General features: G+C 33.6%; 2 protein-coding genes across 2 annotated transcripts in view; one reads left to right on the top strand and one right to left on the bottom strand.

Moving 5' to 3' along the window:
* LOC111001086 (pseudouridine-metabolizing bifunctional protein C1861.05) overlaps nucleotides 1–22878 on the top strand; it is a 151503-nt gene that overhangs the window by 54104 nt on the left and 74521 nt on the right. The gene's annotated exons all lie outside the window — the stretch shown is intronic.
* Nucleotides 1–22878, bottom strand: part of LOC111001087 (CD63 antigen-like) — an 80634-nt gene that overhangs the window by 17765 nt on the left and 39991 nt on the right. The window contains exon 3 of the mRNA XM_045633333.1: nucleotides 3099–3134. The gene's annotated coding sequence lies outside the window, so the exon portion shown is untranslated. The remainder of the gene's footprint in view (nucleotides 1–3098; nucleotides 3135–22878) is intronic.

Here is a 22878-nt window from a genome sequence, read left to right as displayed (position 1 = left end):
GGGACAGTTTCAAGTCTATAAGTTTGCTAATACTGTCCAACGTAACCGGCTGCTTAGAAAAGTCAGCGCCTGCAGAAGTTTTCGTGGCAAAATCACACTCCGGCTCTTTACACGTCGTTATATATGAGGAGGCGCTTGGTGATTGGTTATTGCGACCCCGCCGGACAGGAGTATTATCGTCATTGTTTTTACGCCGAGTTACATTCTGACACAGAGGACAATTAAGTGATGCCAATTGCTCAGCACTGAGCTGCTTAGTCGACCCGGCAGCAACATCAAGGCATTCATAACAAAACTTGCGTTTGCAATTATTACACTTTAAAAAATGATCGACATTTAATACGTTATTACAGCCATGGCACTTCATAGCTTGATTAGATTCACTATTATTCACTTCACTGATTTTACGTATTCTGTATTACTTCAAATTTGACTTATAAAAGCTAACACTATTGTTAAAAATTGAATAATAACACTTATAACACGGCTAATAATACTTTTAACACGGCTATGGACTACCTTCCACCACGGTTGAAATTTATTATGTACAATCGTATTTGTTAAATGGTAAATTCATGAAAACCTTTCTTATACTGGGAAACCATTCCATTTTTAAATATTTATAAAATTTGTGAATTCGTGAATAAATGAGAAATTGAAAATGGATGAAAATCTTTTCCATTTAGCGTGCATGCAAAGCACACGCCGATATGAAGCAATATTTCAAAATATGAATTTGTGTGGTGTATAGGAATCAATCAAATAGACGTACGAAACAGTCTATCAGAGTTGGCACACAGTTGATGATTGCTTCGTCCCACAGGAAATTAGTTCCAACTCGCTATAGACAAGTTAACAACGAACAGTACAGATATAGAATTTTCTCTAATATTTGAAATCTCAAGTCCACACAGTCCAACCCTATATAGACTACAGATTACATCCGTCTCTTTACTTATTTATAGATAGCTGTTGAATTTTTCTTATTTAAAAAAAATACCCTAATGTCAACAAAATGTCAAAGGTAATCTCGACTGTAAAACGATGATCCTAATCCTTGGGATTGATTCGCTCCAGTTCAAACAATTTATGTGACTCAAAATTTGGCGATTAAAAAGAGTGGCGGAGTGTTTCTTGCCAGTTCTTCCTGCCCGCTCTACGCCCATGACTTGCGAACTGGTAGTCAATTTAAATTTGGAATCAATTTAACACATTTTCTGTTGACGTTCATAAGTGTAGTTGGTTTACTTAAGTTAAATTATTTTGAGTTTGACTTTGACTTTATAAAAGACCTCATCTATTGGTACATACTGTATATAAGGATCATAAAGCTAAGTTTATTTTCTATAAGGGGAATACGGGCAGCAGAATTCCATGATGTTAAGTGATATCGCCGTCCATGGACACTCTCAATGAGGGCTCTTAAGTTACTGGCCTTATATACATACTCAGTTTTCTTGAAGGGCCCTAAGTCGAATTGATTCAAAAATACTTCGAGCAGCTGGTTCCCCATAGTGTCAGTGCTCGACTGTTGTAAAACGTTGGACATCACAAATCCGGTAGTCTAAGTGTCGTAGCTGTGAGTCCCGTATGTCCAATTCAGCATATTTTTGACTCACTCAGGTCAGATGTATAGTCAAGGCCTTGACATATCCCTGAATTACCTTAGACCCTTAAAGAAAATAAACATGGCTCTGACAAAAGCTACATTACCCCTTATTAAGCTACACACCACGAACACAGAATGTACCTGCATCAATCAGGACCGCTAAATTTCTCTGAATCTTGAAAACCTTTACGCGTAAATCTAGAAGAACTTGCAATAAACTCTCCGTCACTCTTAAATCGTTAAGGATTTTTGCAACCTGCTACCAAAAATGCTCCTAATCATATATTACTAAGACATTGCCATACAATGCCTTATAAAGTGTTCTGTACACACATGAGCTCATAGAAGTAGTGTTTTTGGTCCCTTTGGTCCCTTGTAATTCCCGGCTAAAATCTTCCTTCCAGAAGCTCAGAAGTTTCCTGGACACTTTGCAGGCTTCACGGAGCAAGCTGGATTCCGAGGATTTTGCTCGTTAGGGACCACGAATTAGAGGATTACATGACTGATTCATTTGCGCTGAATCTTTGGACAAGGGTCTGTCAAAGGACAAAGAGATGTTAATTTAGGAGACAGTGGCCCGTAGTTATCCCTATTTTTAGATTAATTCAGTTAAGGCTCAAATGCTTGGTAATATTCAAATGCAATATTCCGTCTACAGTACCCGGTACGAGGAAAATTGAGCGTGCAATCAAAACATAAACCTCCGTGTTTTCCTTTGATGGAAACTTTGAAAATTACTGCCTTTTCAAGTAATAAAACTTAGTAGATTAAACTTTGTTGGCATTTAACTGATACTGGCACAAGGATCAAGTAATTTTTACTAATTAAAAGCTTTTTGTGCTAACGTCTGGAGAGTCTAATTAAGGTGATTTAAATTAAATAAATGACAGACCACTGGAAACGAATGTATGCTTAAGAGCGAGCAAACATAAGGCGTTTTTAAAGCGCGTCGTGGTAACGTGAATTGAAAGAACTACTAACGAAGTCTGATGAAAGTGTGCAAGTGGACGCACGTTAAGCGCGCGTTTACAGATTTAGGTTAGAACGCGTGTTGTGCAGGCATCAACTGCGCCTTAAGATGCATGACCAGCCATTTTGTTGTACTATCCTCGCAAATTGCTAATGCGCAGGAACCTTGTCACACTAACCTAACAAAAACGCGTAGGTACTCGTCCGTCGCAATTCGCATCAGCCAGAATGTTTCCGACTGAGCTAAGATTTCCGGCTGAGCTAAGTTTCCGGCTGAGCTAAGCTCGCCAAACAGCCCGTGCTGAGCTGTAAAGGCCCTTAAGGCCAACAGCGAGATTCCTTTCAAAAAAAAATCAGCCAGAATAATGCTAACGGTACAGAGTGTCTAATGTCAATGTCAACAAAATACGTCACCAAAATGGCGGCCAGGCGCATTAGCAATTTGCGGGAATAATAATTCTTACGCGCCCTTTCGTAACTCAAATATTAAACTGATATATCTACTTATCACTTAGCTTACTTAGGTGGCATCGCCTGGCTCCACTCTTGTTATTGCCTGCAATTAAAAAGATCTAGTCAGAAGATGAAAAGTAGAAGTGGACTATTCACGCAGTTTATTGATCGTAACTATGATGACAATGGGCTTTTTGACAGTATGAAACATAAAGTATTATTGAAAGTAATCTGTATATAAAATGGCTATAAAAAACATTATGGTGTAACTTGTATATAATAAAAAAATCATTCAAAATAATCGACGTTGCTTGTAAATAATGCCTTTACTTGACCAATGTTCATAATTTCCCGGTGTTCTTTCTTGGCCGGGGGCTAAAATTGGTACTACCGTCCCCATTTTGGTGCGTACAAAAATTATTTTTACTATTCATTCAATTAAAATACAACTACAATGGATTCATTTTAATTCCTTGCATTATTAATAACAATGGTAAAGTTTTAATTATCGAAAGGTTCATGTATATCTTAAAATATATTAATAGTGCAGATAACAAAACCTATCAAAATAGTTGTTCCTAACTGTATTTTGCCAATCAGGCTTCAAAAGATAAACCACTCCTTATATGGAAATTGTATTCGTTTTACAACAAACTCCCAAGTGAAATTAGACAATTATCACTAAATAAAACTAAATAATCGTGAAAAGTAAATTAATCAAAAAAAAAAATATATAAATGTGACGAATACATAAATGATCCCAATCCTTGGGATTGATTTGCTCCAGTTCAAACATATTATATTAAAAACTTGGCGATTGAAAAGAGTGGCGGAAAGTTTCTTGGCAATTCTTCTTGCCCGCTCTACACCCTTGACTTGCAAACTGGTTGTACCTAAATGTAAATTTACAATTAATTTTAATTTTTTTGACGTTCTTATGTGTTTACCTATATGAATAAAGACATTTTTTAGTTTTTATTTTGATTTTCTAGATAAGTATATAATAAAATATGTCTTAATAAAACAATGTATACACTAGGATACATTTAATTAAATTATTAAGTTAGCCTGCATGTCAAATTATTCCCCATATACTTATGGTTAATTTTTATTTACTGGCAATACTAAACCATCACACGAAGATTTTATCGGCTAAGAAAAGTGTGTGGCTCTGTCAATTTGGTCTGAGAGTTGAGACTGTTTTTGATCGAAATAGAACATGTGTTACACACTAATGACAATTAACACGTAAAAATCTTGTCGCTTGTTTACGTGTCAACCTGCGTCATAGGTGCGACGCCATCTTGTCTAGAGATGGATTTTGGCGGGTTCTTGAAATTAATAACTTTATATTGACATTTTAAAGTAAATACTTTACAAAATGAAACATAATTTTTATTCTTCATTTCTATATTTATTTAATTAGTAAGCAATTTAATTAAATGTTGAATATCACAGATACACATATCAAATACATTGTAAAATATTTACACTGATTATATCCATTATTTCGAACACAGAGTAAATTCTTTGATGTAATAAAAATAATCTAAAATAAAATTATTAATTAGATTAAGACTCAGAGACCATTGGAATGAATAATAATTTTTTACATATTTCTCGACAGCATCTATCCGTCTATATGTATATAAATAGAAACTACTGAACATATTTCGTGCGGTTTTGGTTTCTTGATAGTAAATTAATTAATAGGAAATACGACATACACCTCATCAGCAGGATTAGTTATGTATTTACGTAAAACTATAGTAATATAGTATTTTAGGAATACTATTTGTGATTTGTTTCTTGAAATAAATTTTTAAAAATAAATATTTGTCTATATAAAAAAAAAACAGACCCCGTCTGTAGCAAGGTGCCAGGTACCATTGCTATCTCCGTATCCAAGTAAAACCATGGGGCACAATATTACATTGATTATATTGTGTTTTCTTCATCAATCAGTGTTGAAGGCTGGCGTAAAACCAATTAGCAAGTTAATTTATAGACACACACTTTCATTATAAGGCATATGTTACCCGTATCTGGGGCAAGCGAGGAAATAAATTCGCTTTTAAGACTCCATAATGTTTTACACGGGTATAAATTTTAAGAGAATTAAAATGGTGAACACGCAACTGGTGTATGTAGGTTTTATATAATATAATGGAGGCGGCCCATACAGGGCAGACTTCGCAACCCATGAACACCCATTTTTAGTTGATGCGTTGCCGTCCTTTGAGGAAGGAGTACACACTAACTTAGTAGTGCTTTGTAGATTCAATTTCAGTAGTTAGACGCTCATTTGGTCCATTGGTTAAACTCCTTTCAAAAGCGGAGAATTTTCTCCAAGAAAAGAAAGACCTGGATTTATCGACGTTTGCTTAAAATATCTTGGACAGACCACAAATAAAATACGACAGATAAAGAAAAACACTTTTTTACGGATTATAGTTATGTAAACTTTATAATTATTTAAACATAATTTTATTAAATACAATAATACATAACTACTAGCGGATCCGACAGACGTTGTCCTGTCTATACGTCTTTAATTTGAAAATTTCAAACTTTTTTTAATAAGCTAAAACATTCTGGACCATTTTGATGAAAATTATTATTCAAATGTTATGACAATATCTAACGATCCAGCACATGGTCTACAATAACACAATGATAACAAAACTGTTTTTTAATTTGATCGCAGCGCTAACTGTCGGGACAGACTAAAATTAAAATTCGAATACTATTTAAAATTTGACAGTGCGATGGTAGCGCCGTCTGTCGGATCCAATGTAAAACATTCCAAAATCAAGAACTACTAATTAATTAAAAAAAACATTGTCCAGCGGACAAAATTGTGAATCTAAACCATTCTCGAATCTCCACGAATACACACAAAAAATTTCATCAAAATTGGTCCAGTTGTTTAGGAGGAGTTCAGTCACATACACACGCACACAAGAAATATATATATTAAGATAATCCGTAAAAAAGTGTTTTTCTTTAAATGTGTAAAAGTTATGTTAATAAAAGACAATACTATGGAAAATACCACAGTGTTGGATAGAATGCAGAAGAAGAAAGAAATTATGACAGTTAAAAGAAGGAAACTTGAGTATTTCAGACACGTTTTATTCAACTCTAAAAAATGCGAGCTCCTTCAACTAATCATACAAGGCAAAGTGGTATGTAGAAGGAGACCTGGCCGCAGACGCACGTCAAAGTCTAATGTCAAATCGTTTATTTGCTAGAATACTCTTACAATTAGTTACATAAATTACAAAAATCCGCCACATATGAATAGGCATGCAAATGTCATCTTATATTTTCGTTTTACGGCGAATAGCTTTCAGCTTTAGTGATAGCTTTTAGCCTATGCACTGAGCTTTTAAATACTTTCGCATTTCTTATTTGTTTAGCTTTGTTAATTAAAACTTTATTCAATCAAAATAAACTTTAATATAGAAACAACTTACAATATATCAATCTATCAAAAAAAAAATCAGTGGCGCTACAACCTCTCTTGGCCTCAGATTTCTGAATCTGTTTCATGATCATTTTTAAATCTAATAGGCAATTAGGTGCCTGACACACGTCGTCGACTTTTTGGGTCTAAGACATGTCGGTGTCCTCACGATTTTTTCTTTCACCGTTCGAGCAAATGTTTAATGCGCACATAGAAAAAAAGTCCATTGGTGCACAGCCGGGGATAGAACCTACGACCTCAGGTATGAGAGTCGCATGGTGAAGCCACTAGGCCAACACTGTTCAAAAAAATGTATCAATCACTACAAGATCAACAACCACAACACCTACCTATTTCGCTACAAAGTTTAATTTAATTTGTTTTTTTTACAAAAATCCGCCACATATGAATAGGCATGCAAATGTCATCTTATATTTTATTTATTTGATCTATTGAATAACAAGACTAGTTATTAAATCTTACATTTAGAAAAATGACAGCGCAGAGTTAGTTAGACACCAATATTTGCAATAATTCTTATCTAAAAAATACAACGATTTAAACGTTAGGCTTCTTTTTCTCGTATTTAATAACATCTGAAGTGATGTTCCCCGCGTTAATTTCAAACTTATGATCTAGGTACTCGCCCACGCTATAAAAGCGCCTTACCTTAAGGAACCCAATCACCTTCCCCTTGAAAACATTACATGTTGTCAAGGGGAAGGGTATTCCTGGTCGAAGAACTTAAGCAATGGTTTGGTCAAAGCACCAAAATTAAAATAGCCATTATGATCGTCAACCTTCGCAACGAGATGTTAACGACATTAATAATTTTACGCCGTCGCGTATAGTAAATATGACATTATATTTAATAACCGGAAACAGTAGGCGTTTAACAGGAAGTGGTAAACGGATATTCAGTTTCGTTTTACGATATTTAAACGACAATTTTTCGTTTTACGAGATTTATTTTTCACTTACAGTGAAATCGACTTTTCAAATTACATTGAGTTTGACCTAGTTTTCAACGAATTCTATGTTTTATTAACTTTCTTTCTCTTGATCTCACTGATCTTTTTTATATTAAGGCAGGCAAAAAGACAAGAAGCTCAAGTGATACATGGAGCCCATGGAGATTCACATTGCTAAAAGGCTCGCAAGTGCGCTGCCGGCCTTCTACGGAAGGAATAAGAATTGGTACGCTCTTTTCTTACGCCCAAACATAAAAACCTATCTCAATCCATTTTTGACCATCTGAGATAGACTTCTAAATCCAAATATTGACAAAAGTGCAATAACCAATCGACGGAATGCAATAGCCATTGTCGATACAAGCTATCCATGGTAGGTTGGATCGGTGTATGTGGTTAGACCTTTGTATGAAAATGACAGTTTCAACTGTGCCAATATCTTCATATTATAACTTACACCAGTTTATAAATAATTACAAAGCTATTTGAAATGTTTTAAAAATAGACATGTATATTTTTATATTATATATACGGTTTTACTTACTTTATTTGGTTTATATTGATAATCAAATATGAGTGTAAAGAGCGAAGTCATTGAATTCTATCCGTCGCTAAAAATGGATTGGGATGCAGATAAGAGATCGATCGACTGTCAAGGTCTGACATGTCACAATCTCACATTGATTTCAATCTGAGATGATGAATTTTAGGGTTTAGGCGTTAAAGGACCTTAAGTCGAGACTTCAAGGTGATACTGGTGATAGGAGTATTCTGCCTCGATGTCCGATGATGAATGAATGATCATGATGATGTATTTTCTGGAAGGGCCCTAAGTCGAATTGGTTCAAACTTTAGTGGTCAGTTGGTTCCACATTGTGCTGGTGCAAAATTTTTTTCCATTTCCATATATTTTTCTAATATATTTAAGAATAAATATTGACATTCAACACCTTTTGTCTTCAGTCACCGTGACCAAGGACGCTGTTAAGCACGCGAAACGTCGGAAAATATATAAATAAAATACTTACAAGCTTATAAAAATACATAGTTTCAATCCGTTAAAAAATGTTTCCTTTAAATGCGTAAAAGTTATGTCAACACAAATAATAATAATAATAAAACCCCTTTATTCGCTGACCATTTTAACTTACATGCTATTCTTATTTAACAGTAATATTCCTAAATCTAATTTACTTAGCGAAAATAATAATTTATTATCAACCGCTTTGATCAGGTTGTCTGTCGACATAGGCCTCCCCCATTGTCACCCCCATGTGTCATCTAAATTCAAAGAAATTTAATATGATTGTTCCGTTTAGTTTCCTTGCTGTATTGCAATACTTATTTACTTATAAGTTATAGTCTCTACTCCAAAGGGACAAAAATAAAATACTGGAAAGCACAGACCACGAGTAAATGTACTAAGAAACAAACGCCAGTAACTTCTTCTAAACTGATGAAGAAGCTTTTAAAACTTTAAGCTTTTGTAAAACTACTCTTAAACTTGTATAAAAGGAAGATGGGTGTCCTATACCCTTTCCTTAATCCTATTAATGGAGTATTGGACATATTTATTAGTTCTTTGAAACAAATAGCTCCTGGCGTAAGCGATTTTATTTTTTTATACAGGATGGCTACAAAGGAGGATCGAAAGCAACAAGGAGATGATGAGGTCATCAGCTCCAAAAAAATGTTCTACGGGAGGTAAAATGTTTTTTGAAGTGAAACTTCTTTAGAATCGTTGTGATTTCAAACCGGATGCAACGAAAAAGCGACAGTAAAAAGAGACAGAAACATTAATTCATATGATTTAACGTGGGAGAAAATGAGATAGATAAACTTCTTTCGAATCGTCGTGATTTCAAACCGGATGCAGCGGTAAAGAGAGACAGAAACATCAATTCATCATATGATTTAACGTGGGAGAAAATGAGATAGCAGGCATTATACAGCCTCTCTTTACTGCCGCTTTTTCATTTGATCGAATTTCAAACTTTCGATGTTTTAGTTTTTCCCAAATTAAAAATTTATATTAAACTTATAAATTAAAATTTATCATTAAAATATACTGTTTTAAAAGAACACACACATTTAGATAATGGAAAATGATTAATTTATATATGATTAATAATAAAAAAAATGTTTTTGAAGGTTTCACTTCTACCATGTGTGAATTGCACATATGTTTTTTTTTACTAATTCTTATTAAAATTCAAAAAAATACATCCTGTATATTTTTTATAATATCCACTGGATTGGTACTGATAAGACTTTTTATTAGACATACTTTTTATGGTTGTTTATTGGGTGTATTGAAGATAATATTAAGTCAAATTAAAATTTCTCAAATGATAACTTAAACTTCGGACCCCACTGTAAAAAAATAAGTTCCCGAAAAGTGATCCAAGTATTTATATATACAAGTTTTGGAGGATTTAATAGGGATCGTGAAAAGGTATTACACATGGCCATGAAGTCCTCTATACCACGGCTTACATTTCGATTCCACATTTGACATTAGCTACTGTCATTTTGTAAAATAATGATACCACATATAATAGTGTAGTGATGTACAAAAAAATTTATAAACAAAGAAAGACTAAATTATTGACTTTTATTTAAATAAATACATAATTATTCATAATAATTATTTATTAATTAGTTATAATTTTTGTTTTTAATTATAGTATTAGTTATAGTTTTTTGTGAACTTTGAGTAAATGATTTTCCATCAAATTGGATCCTCAGCCAAGTACATCACAAAAAGGCGTGGATATTTTCTTGTCCCCAAGAAAAAAACGTCCACGAAAAGCTTTCACTGTTACTGAAAAAGTAATGATCCTTAATAAAATTAATCGTCATAACTAAATTATCCGTTCAGAAATATTAAATTTCCTGATACACTTAGTTTCTATTAAAGTAGTAGTTGTTTAAATATAATATTATAAACTAGAGGAAACGATCTGGAAATATCCTATTTCCGTATCGAAAAATTTCGCAACGTCACTATTTAATACTTTTCATAATGTTGCAACACTGAAATTGTCAAATAAGGAATCGAATTAAAAGTTTTAGTTTAATTTATTTCTATTCTGCCTTGATAATTTATGTCTGTTTTTGATCGAAACAACTGTATATATACACGTAAAAGTACACATGAACTACGTGTCAATTGCGTCATAGGTGCGACGCCATCTTGTCTAGAGAAATATTTTGGCGGGTTCTTGAAATTATGTTTTTTTTAAATACTAAAAGAATAAATTTGAGCAGTGTTGGCCTAGTGGCTTCAGCGTGCGACTCTCATACCTAAGGTCGTAGGTTCGATCCCCGGCTGTGCACCAATGGAGTTTCTTTCTATGTGCGCATTAAACATTTGCTCGAACGGTGAAGGAAAACACCGACATGTCTTACACCCAAAAAGTCGACGACGTGTGTCAGGTACTGGATGATCACCTACTTTCCTATTAGATTTAAAAATGATCATGAAACAGATTCAGAAATCTGAGGCCAAGACCTAAATAGGTTGTAGCGTATTTTATTTTTATTTAAAAGAATTAATTATAACAATTTGTATGAGGCGCTAATGAATAATCTGAAACGATGCCTTTCAAATTCATTACTCCGTTTTAATTAAAACAATCATTACTTTTCTTCATAGCGCTAACAGAGAACGTAACGAAAGTTAATAAATACACTTGACCTGATTTGAGAAAGGACTCCCAAGAAAAACCAGGTCAATTGATTTTTTTAGATGGTCAGTAAATATTTAAACAGATTATATATGTACGATACAGATAATATAAAAATTGACTTTGACAAATAATGTAAATTATGATAAATTTGCGCGCCACTGTGTGTGGCAGACTATACGAGTGATTTACGATTGTACCATCTTAACATTTTGTACATTGTATGTTGTAACATGTATACTATGTAATAAATATAAACTGTATATTATCTTTTTTATCACGATTGGAAATTAAACGGGAATAAAACTTTATTATTATTATATAAATATATAAATGAATTAATATTTAATCGTATAGAGCATTCAATTTATCAATCCGATACGAAAACTTTACCAAACAAAGACAACAGAAAAATACCACCCGACACTGATTTATTAACTTTCATAAACAAAGGAACTAACACGATAAAATCGTAATAAATCTTCAAACAGAAAATGTATTAAATTTTTGTGATGGCATGTCGTAAATATATATATATATGCTTCTTACTTATATCAGTGTTGAACTAGTGGTTTGGGAACGTAGTTTCGATTCTCGGCTATGCATCAATGCACTATTAGCTCGGACGGCGAAAGAAATCATCGCGAGGAAATCGCATTGACTTACGCCCAAACCTAATAATCTATCTCAATTCTTTTTTTACTATCTGAGATAGATATATTAATTCAAAGTCGATACAAGGTAATGGATGGTGGATCGGATCGGTGTATGTTGATAGGCCTTTGTTTGAAAATGACAGTTCAACTGTGTCAATATCCTATCCTAAGATTTTAACTTACACCAGTTTTTAAAATAATGAAAAAGCTATTTAATGTTTTAAACATAGACATGTTTATTTTAATATTATTTACTTTTTTAGATTATCAAATATGAGTGTAAAGAGCGAAGAGATTGCTTTCTATCGTTCGCCAAAATTGAATTGTCTTCGTTTCGGGTTTGGTTTTTAGGATGCAGACAGGAGATCGATCGACTGTCACGGTTTGATCTCAGATAGTTTTTAATCTGAGATTGTGGAAAAAATTGTGGGGACTAGTAATATATGAATGTCACAACCCCTTTGTAAAGTTTTTATTATTTTATTATAATAAGTGAAAAATCATATAAATTCAATACTAAAGCGCCATCTATGTGACAGAAATTTTAATCCCATCTTATATTAAATTATTACACCGTAATAAAAACGTTAAATTCTTTGCAAAATCTGTATTAAAAGCATGAAAAATACTCTCGTTTCGCGTCGCACGGTTGGAGCTTTCATGAAATGCACTTTTGCGCAAGTGGCTGTGAACTTTTAACGCATTTTAACTTGTTTTTATTCAAGCACTGCTATAATATTAAAGACATGTTATCAATGAGCTTTGAATGGGCGTTTAGGACTTGACATTGGTTTGGTGTTTTGGGCAGAGATTCAATCACTCAGCATCTATAACATCTAAGTTTTTCCAATGAGTTATGTACTTGATAGTGAGCAGTGTTGTCCTAGTGGCTTTAGCATGCGACTTTCATACCTGAGGTCGTAGGTTCGATCCCGGGCTGCGCACCAATGGAATTTCTTCCTATGTGCGCATTTAACATTTGCTCGAACGGTGAAGGAAAACATCGTGAGGAAACCGAATTGTCTTAGACCCAAAAAGTCGACGACGTGTGTCAGGCACTGGAGGCTGATCACCTACTTGCCTATTAGATTTAAATATGATCATGACACAGATTCATAAATCTGAGGCCAAGTCCTAAAGAGGTTGTAGCGCCACTGATTTATTTTTATTATTTATTTACTTGATGCTAGAGTTTTTGTCTGATATATTTAAGGGCTTGGGCTCTGTATGATGAAATACAGGTACACACCTACTTCACCGTCAGATAAACCTGACTCAATTGTTTATATAACTAGCGCAATTAGATATAAGCTTTTCGTGTGTATATAATAAACTTGAAATAAATTATTATTATTGTTATTAAAGTGAAACTTTTATTACATTGTCTCAAACTTTTTGGTCTGTGTGGCGCATGTCGCGTGACGGTCGGCCGCAGAGTAGGGATAAAGTGAAAGGCGCTCGTCATAGACGCCATGGCCAATATGGTGGCGCACATAGTTCGCAGCAGCTGACCGTGTAGTGTATAGACTATTATTCATTTCTACCAGTGCTCTACGCTATTTTAATAAGAGTATATAATCTAAATAATTGTTAACTATTATGTATGTCGTACTCTCTAAGACACCGAATTCAATAAAAATATTAGTTAGTAGAGTCTTAGAAATTATTTTCCCAAGAAAATATGATTATGTATACTCGTAAAATTTATAATTGGCTTGTGTGGAACAACGCAAAACTTTTTAATTATAAACTTGAACGAGGGACAAACTTTAATGGCGTATGAATAATAATAATGCGAAGAACTATCTTGACTCCTGATAATTTTGTGTACCATGGTTTAAGTTTGAATGTTTCTAGATAATTATCTTAGAAGACATGTAATTTTTGTTCTAACACTTACGATAGTTGACGTGAGACTAATCTTGAATTAGATTTTCGTGATTCATTTACATCCAATATCAGTTTAAGATATTTTTTGTTCCTGTTTAGTTTCTCCTTAATAATTAATGTCATATGGAACATGGTGTAACGGTTGCAGCTTTTTACAAACGTTGTGTAAAAGAAAAAACCTTGGCTATTAAAAAATGGCGGAGAGTTTATTGCCAGTTCTTCTCTTCCATTCTACGCCCTTTATTTGAGAACTGACAGTAAATGTATTAGAAGCATTTATTGTAAATTTCTTTCTTTAACGTTCATTAATGTACATTATGTTACCTACATGACTAAATTATTTTGAATATGTATTTTTGCACTTCCTGCCTACCTTATGTAATTTAATACATTCTTTTTTCTATACTCACAGTGGTTGCCTGGAAGAGATCGCTCGAAAGCGATAAGGCCGCCAGTAGCCCTCCTTTTCATTTAATTATATTCAATTTTTATATTGTAACTGACTGACATAAAAAGAGAAAAAAATAAAATGACAAACACTAAAGGAAAATTGATTTCAAAGAGTTTAACTGTGGATAACGAGATCTAGCACGTTATTGTATGCTCAAACTTGACATCGGTGAGTTTTAGCCAAATTTCAGTTAATTGCAAACGATATATCAGATAATTCTCTTCGATTAATGCTTTTCATCAGTCACTAAGATTTCAGAACCCTTAAATTAGTTTTCTGTTAACCCCTAATTTTATAAATGAAATGAAATCGTTTATTTGCTAAAATAGTGGTACAATAGTAATAATGTAACCCTCATGTTTTAAACAATTAATGCCAGTAGTTATCCAGTTTCATAGTGTTTCATTTAACAATATAATAATAATAAGCCTTTATTTTTCCACATCCTAATTGCATAGATTAAATAAAATAGACATAAAACAAAACCTCTAATTAATTTGATATATTTGTTTTAAATATTGTTTGATGATTTGCTTTTTTAAAAGAGTACCGAGTTTTTTTTACGCCGGCTTTTTCTCTCGGCCTACACCCTCTGTCTTCTTTGCCGATAAGTAGGGATGCCTACAAGTTCGAATTGATTGACGTGGAATAAGTGATACCTAGATGATCTTATGTTCCAAAATAAACGTATTTTATTTTTTATTTTATTTACAATTTTAGTAGGCCCCTGTCCGCGAGAAGGGATCCCCCAACTTTTTTCACCCTAGTTTATTTTGTGCCATCGTCATCAAATTTCTTCCAGCCACCCTCTCGATCCCGTCAGCCCATCGCTCTATTGATCTTCCTTTGTTTCTTGTTTCTTTTGGACCAGTCCATTCGGTTACTGCTTTAGACCATCTGTCATCTACATAACGCACTAAGTTTAACATATATCTGAACATATCTACAATTAACGTCACTGACCTTAACTCCGGTATGATGAAATTACTCTTTGATTTGTCTATATGAACAAAATTGAGGTTGGAAACAACCTTCGGATTGACCTTTCCCGGTGATGTAAATCGTTAATCAAATTAGGCCTGTCTCCTTGATCTCCTATCGATTTATCCTACTCTGTTGTTTATGGCTGTTATCTACTACGTTGTTTTATAATAAAATCAATGTTAATCGTCTCTGTTTCATTTACTTTAGTTTAAAACCGGAAACTCTTTAGGTCTAGGTCTGCTGTGATCTACGCCCAAACCCAATAACCTATCTCAATACATTTTTGACCATCTGGTATATATATCTTAATCTAAATATTGGTAAAAATGTGCAATTAACCAATCGACGGAATGTAAGAGCTATCTGTCGATACAAGCCACCCATGGTAGGTCGGATAGGTGTATGTGGATAGATCATTGTATGAAAATCACACTTCACCTGTGCCAATATTGTATATTAAGATTTTTTTTAAATACATAACTAAAAAGCTATTTGATATGATTTAACCTAGACATGTATATTTAAATATTAGTACGGTTTAATTTAATTTTTTTATTATTATTGAAGAGATTGCATTCTATCCGTCGCCAAAAATGCATTGTCTTCGTAGGGTTTCGTTATTAGGATGCAGAAAGGAGATCGATCGCCTGTCACGGTCTGATCTCAGATTGTTTTCAACCTGAGATTTTGAATTAATTATTGGGTTCGGGCGCAAATAAATAAGTCAACCTTCTGTGCCTGACATACACCGTCATCTTTTTGGGTCAAAGGCCGATTTTGAGTTTTCCTTCACCGTTCGAGCGAACTTATTAGAATTATATAATATGTATCGACATATATCTGTTTATGTTAATACAGATTATATACTTCTAAAGCCTGTGGATTTTTTATAGAACATGGGCAAACGGGCTCAACTGTTAGTGCACCGCCCATGGACATTCTCAATCTCAATGCCTTTTAAGCATTGAAATGCTCCTTTCTTGAAGTAGGCTCCTAAAATTATAAAATTGTGTCGAGTAATGCAATACAATCGAGATTTTATCTTGTTACAACTATAAGAAATTGAATTTTCTCGCTCCAATGATTTTTTAGGTCAAACAATGTTCACAGTTTGCTAACTAAAAATAGACATCTTGGGAGACTGAGAAGCGCCATTAAATTCGTAATTAGTAAGCCACACTTATTATTAGCATTGTGAAGTTTGAATTTGCGAGAAATCTAAGACGTTTATTAATTTGGAAATTGTGAATATTTGAACATTACATAGAATGCAAACTCTTCGCTCTTTACACTCACATTTGATAATCAATATAAATCAAATAAAGTAAATAAAACCGATGAGAATTGAGATGAGAGGATCATTGCGATAACAAAAAATCCGCGAAAATGGAGGAAACCGTGAGCAATTTCTGCAGAAACCCTACATCTTTTAGTCGATACCAACTCCGGGGAAATAAATACACATAATACAACATTTTCTACAGCTGTGATACTTTTTGACATTTAACACGTTTGTATTCAGTCACCGTGACCACGCACGCTGTAAAGCACGCGAAACGTCGGTTAAATTTAATATAATGTTTAAATAATTATAAGTTTAAAAACATTTTTAAACATATTCTATAATCCGTAAAAAAGTGTTTTTCTTTAAATATAAAAAATCTTTCACATTTTTAACGAGCCATCATTATCGGATGTCACCGGCACTCACGATCGTATAACGGAAATGAATGGCACGAGTCGACATCGACTCTCATTACAACATTCGGCGCCTTTGACCCTTACCATGGAAGCTCGAAAAGCGATATTGCATGTCGAGTATTGGCGCGGGTTGATCGGACTGTTTGGGGGATTTCTAGTGTCAAAGGAATAAAAAGAATAAGTTTAAGGCATTAAATATTATTGTGACACTAATTAAATAAAGGCCAGCGATGAATTACAAAAAAAAAACAAAATTTATTTTAATATATGCGGGGCAAAGGGAGTGCAATGGATATGGCTACTACTGTTTTATCTTTTTTTTTATAGCAAAGGGGTCAAACGGGCAGGAGGCTCACCTGATGTTAAGTGATACCGCCGCCCATGGACACTCTCAATGCCAGAAGGCTCGCGAGTGCGTTGCCGGCCTTTTAAGAATTGGTACGCTCTTTTCTTGAAGGACCCAATTATACAGTATCATGGCTAACGAATCACCTTACTAACAAATTGAAAAATGTTGTGTGGTTTTATGAAACCACGTTAAAAATGAAACTTATTTTCACATTATAGACATTTAAATAAAAAATTTTGGAATAATATTCCATTAAGGATATAAAATCGGTTTATAAATCCTAATTTTATACTTGGAAAATTGGAATGATAATGGGACTAATAAAAGTAGACTCAAATCAAATCAAAATATCTTTATTCATTTAGGTAAACATGTACCCTTATGAACGTAAAGAAAAACAAATTGAATTAATCGTAAATTTACATTTACCACCAGTTCGCAAGTCAAGGGCGTAGAGCGGATAAGAAGAACTGGCAAGAAACTTTCCGCTACTCTTTTCAATCGCCAAGTTTTTCATACAAATTGTTTGAACTGGAGCAAATCAATCCCAAGGATTAGGATCATTTAAGTATTCGTCACATTTATAAAAGGCTTTATTAATTAATTTACTTTTAACACGGGCTTTGAATTTATTTAGTGACAGTTCTCTAATTTCGACTAAGTCTCCAACTAATATTTTTATTGAATTCTGTGTCTTAGAGAGTACGACATACATACCTAACAATTATTTAGATTATATACACATATTAAAATAGCGTGGAGCACTGGCACAAATGAACACAACATGGTCAGCCACATCTATAAAAAAAAGTTTGTTCGAGAACTCGTGGTAGGGGCACATGAATGTTCATTAAACGGAAAGCACAATCAACGGCTCACACGAGGGAAACTTTTCCAATATTTTTTAAATTTCTCACAGAATTTCGCTTTTCTCAAAGCGTTTTAGCTCGGTGCCTCATTTGGTTCCGACGCTCCAAGTAATTCCGTAAAACATTTTCGTAATTTTTTTTATTTTTAGCTAGAAAATCGAATCGAGTGGTGTAAAGTTAGTATTTTAACTATATCTATATGTTTTATTTTTTGTTTTTCTTTAAATGTATCTTTATATATTATACTTGCTTGTTTTCTGATTTATACATAAATTGTTTATCTATGTAATCTGTTTTGGCTTTCTGTATTGTCTTAGTGTTTTGCTTCGATCGGAGTTAAATTGATAAAATACATATAAAATAATTATATACCAGAAAAATAAACAAAGAATTTTGTATATCATAAAGCATTAGAATAATAAACACTTTGTTTCTGAAATTTTTATAGTTAATTATACTAATTCTGATAACATTAATATTGATATTTCAAAGAAAACAACAAAAGAAAGAAGACAACGACTGACGGGTCCGCTAGTATATATTTTATATCGCTGCGTCTTAAATGATAGCTTGAATATATATTTTTTTAATACCTAAAAGCCATGCGAATTTAGTTTACAAATAAATAACATTATGCAATGTGTCTCCGTGTTTTATAGGAAAATATCTTATATATAAAATTCTCGTGTCGCGGTGTTTGTGTTTAAACTCCTCCGAAACGGCTTTCCCGATTCTCATGAAATTTTGTGTGCATATTGAGTGGGTCTAAGAATCGGACAACATCTGTTTTTCATCTCCCTAAATGTTAATGGTAAACCAACCCCTATTTTTTTTTTTCAATTTTAGATATATATTTTATTTTTTAAGGTTACAGAATTAGTAAATACATATAACCCTGAATTTTCAACCCTTTACAATCAACCCCTATTTTTTATTATAATGATATACATGGAAAAAGGACGTTTGCCAGGTCAGCTAGTATAAATATATAATCTTCCGCCAGCCACACCCAAGATCGCGTTTTCTCATAAATTCCCCATAATTAGCGGCCTCATTTTTTGAATACAATATAACATTGTAGAAGTAAGCACTCCCTTATTATAATTTCGTATATGTTCGGATTATGTAGATTTCCAACGCAGAAACTTTCAATCTACATCTGTCCGGTGACAAATAAAATTATCCAACGAATCGAACTCACAACCCAGTTCCTAACAAAACCAAAGCCTTTCAAGGAAAGCAATAAAAAACCTTCGACATTGTAAACACGCAATAAAGGATATCCAATAATCCGGCCCCTAATGGGCAAAGAAGGGATAAAAGGGGAAGATATGGGCTATTTTCAAAGAATTTATAGATTTTCGGAACTTTGTGAGGTATTTTTAGTTTCCCAATACAATAGATAATATATATTTTATTGGGCACATGTTTAAGATGTTGAGTGAAACCGCCCATGGACACACAAAAGAAGGCTCATCTTGCTTGCGTTTTAAAAATTCGTACGCTCTATTCTAGAAGGATCTTAAGTCGAATTGGTTTGGAAATACTTCAGCCGGTAGCCGGTAGCAAGCCACCAATCGCAGTGTGCATCCCTGAAGCTTCCATGAGTCGATGTCTCGTATATTATACTAACTAACCCGGCTAATTTCGTTCCGCCTTACAGTCTTATATATCGGTATGGGGTAGAGCGGCATTGTCTTCAATGCTGAAAATTTACAACACTTAGGGTCCTTTAAGAAAAGAGCGTACCAATTCTTAAAAGGCTGGCAACGCACTCGCGAGCCTTCTGGCATTGAGTGTCCATGGGCGGCGGTATCACTTAACATCAGGTGAGCCTCCTGCCCGTTTGCCCCCTGTTTTATAAAAAAAACGATGTCATCAACGGAGCGTTTAGGCAGTTAAGGCAGGAACCAGCTGCCCACTGAAGTATTTACGAACCAATTCTAATTAGGATCCTTGAAGAGCCTTCTGTCAGTGCTACTGTCCATGGATAGCCTTCTGACCGTTTGTCCCTGTTATATAAAACATATTGAACATAATTTGATACATATAATAACCTATGTATGAAGATATTAAATGCAGCTTAAATGATATCTATTTTTAACTATTGATTTCCACAGTGGAAAAGTGAACTGTATAAATAAATTATTTTCCAAGTTCTGTGCGTTCAGTTACAATTTCAATTTGAATCATTGTCGGGTTTATTTAGTTTTAGTATAAAAAAGTGTGTGTACTTATGTATACGCGTTAGAAGTTATATACTCCTTTGGCGTATGGAAAAAAACTAAAATGCAGTAGTGATTAACGATAAATATTAAAATTAATCAAAAAGATTTTATTTAAATAAATTATTAGTAAATACTATCATCGTCGTATATGAAATTGATTTAAAAACACCAAAATGATATTTAGGAAACACGTGGTCCAAATATAAAAATACTAGAATATACAACTTGAACATAGTTCAAGAATATATAACTTGGTCATAGTTATAGATTTCCATGCCACCTAGACCTTTACGATGTCGAATTTAGGTGTTGGTGTGCGCGCATCGTAAAAATTCACTGTCATAATTTTTCTTCATCGCGCCAAAAGAAGTATAAATCAAAAAACTTAGTAGTTGGGTCACTATGCGAGCAAGCATTACCTCGACAAAAATTAGTACAAATCAAGGCAAGAGTATGTTATGTATCCTGCGTTGACAATTGACAACGCACTTGGCGCCATTAAGAGTCGTTTGGCTTCACTATCACTACATAGTATAAAACAAAGTCGCTTTCTTTGTCCCTATGTCCCTTTGTATGCTTAAATCTTTGAAAGTACGCAACGGATTTTGATGCGGTTTTTTTAATAGATAGAATGATTCAAGAGGAAGGTTTATATGTAAAATAACATCTATTAAATAGTGGAGAAGTACTGTTATTTTTGAGGTTTCTAATGTGATGTCGTAAATAATTACATTTTTTTCGCTTACATTGCAAACGCAGGCTGAACCCTACGAGTTTTATCAAAATAATGTACTAAGTATTGTACACATTGAAAAGGTCTACAGAAAAGTCCATGATGGTCTATCTCTTATGGATAACCCACAATAACTTTTTTTGTCATTTACTTTTTACGACAAATAATGGCTAATTTTCGAAGCGATTTTAACCAATACAGATTAATCCTTATATAACATTTTGTAATGTGTCTCCGCATTTTATAAGAAAATATCTTATACATATATAAAATTCTCGTGTCGCGGTGTTTGTGGTTGAACTCCTCCGCAACGGCTTGACCGATTCTCATGAAATTTTGTATGCATATTAGGTATGTCTGGAATCGACAACATCTATTTTTCATCCCCCTAAATGTTAAGGGCAATCCACTCCTATTTTTTTTCAATTTGAGATATATATATTTTTTATTTTTTTATGATACAGCATTAGTAAATACATATAACCCTAAATTTTCAACCCTTTACAATCAACCCCTATTTTTTATTATAAATGATATACATGGCAAAAGGACGTTTGCCAGGTCAGCTAGTTTAATCACAATTTAGAAAAGTTGTTCGGATTAATACCTGCAGCTGAGTTCCATCCTTGGAACTTGAGGCAGTTCACAAAATTTTACCCTTATCATATAGACAACTGTCGTTCCGAACAACTCCCCTAAACACTCTGTGGTAAATGCGGTTGAAGATGCAGAGAGACCCCATATCTCTACACAACCCCAAGGGATCGCCTTTCGACTCGCTCTTCATCAGCACATCCTCGCTCATATCTTTGAGAATAATCGTTAACACTCGAGATGTATGTAAAAACATACCTTGTTGTATGTACAAAATTATAAACGATTTTAAAACTTGTATGACTTTCACCAGTATAATACACACTCGAAATACTAACCAGGCTCCAGAAGATAAACGACTTCTTAATATAGAAATTATATTCGTTTTTACATGTAACTCCCAAGAAAAAATCTAGGATCATTACATTAAGCTCTCTTAAAAATAAATAATTCAATAAATTGTTCGAAAATTTAAATGATTATCATCCTTGACATTGATTTGCTGTAGTTAAAACAATTTGTATGACTCAAAACATAGCGATTAAAAAGAGTGGCGGAGAGTTTCTTGCCCGCTAAAACCCCTTGACTTGCGAAATGCTAGTAAATGTAAAGTTTTTTTATAGAACAGGGGGCAAACGGGCAGAATGAACTAACATATTTTCTGTTGACGGTCATAAATGTATTTGTTTATCTACTGATCTGGTGAGCTGGTATTATCGCACGATTTCAAAACTATCACTTACCCACATCGCTAGGTTTGTCGTTTTGGCGTTCTAGAATATTCAGCCTGTTGTCACAGTAGGAAGAAATTCTAATTGTGCACATATCCATCTATCCAATCGGTTGCACAACCCGGGTTTTTACCACGTCACTGCATAATATACAAAGTGCACCCTATCAATCACTCACGGCGTTGTTAGTTTAAGTAGGTTAGTTTTCTGTGACAGGCATGTGTTTATCAGATCAATTATATATTTATTTATTAACACTTCGTTGCATTATATAAAAGGTAAAAAAAATATTAAACATAATTTAATGAATAGCAACTGGCGGCCTTATCGCTTTAGAGCGATTTCTTCCAGACAACCACTGTGAGTAAAGTAAAAAACCACTGTGAGTATATTACATAAGGTAGGCAAGAAGTGCAAAAATACACATTACAAATAATAAAAATAGGGAAATAAAATATATAATAAAATTGCATTGGCTTAAGGTTGCAACTTTATTATTTTCAACGTATTTGCGTGTTGTTCTCACGAGAAT

The sequence above is a fragment of the Pieris rapae genome, chromosome 23 (assembly GCF_905147795.1).
Source record: "Pieris rapae chromosome 23, ilPieRapa1.1, whole genome shotgun sequence".
Lineage (NCBI taxonomy): Eukaryota > Metazoa > Arthropoda > Insecta > Lepidoptera > Pieridae > Pieris > Pieris rapae.
This window is presented reverse-complemented; position numbering and strand designations above follow the sequence as displayed.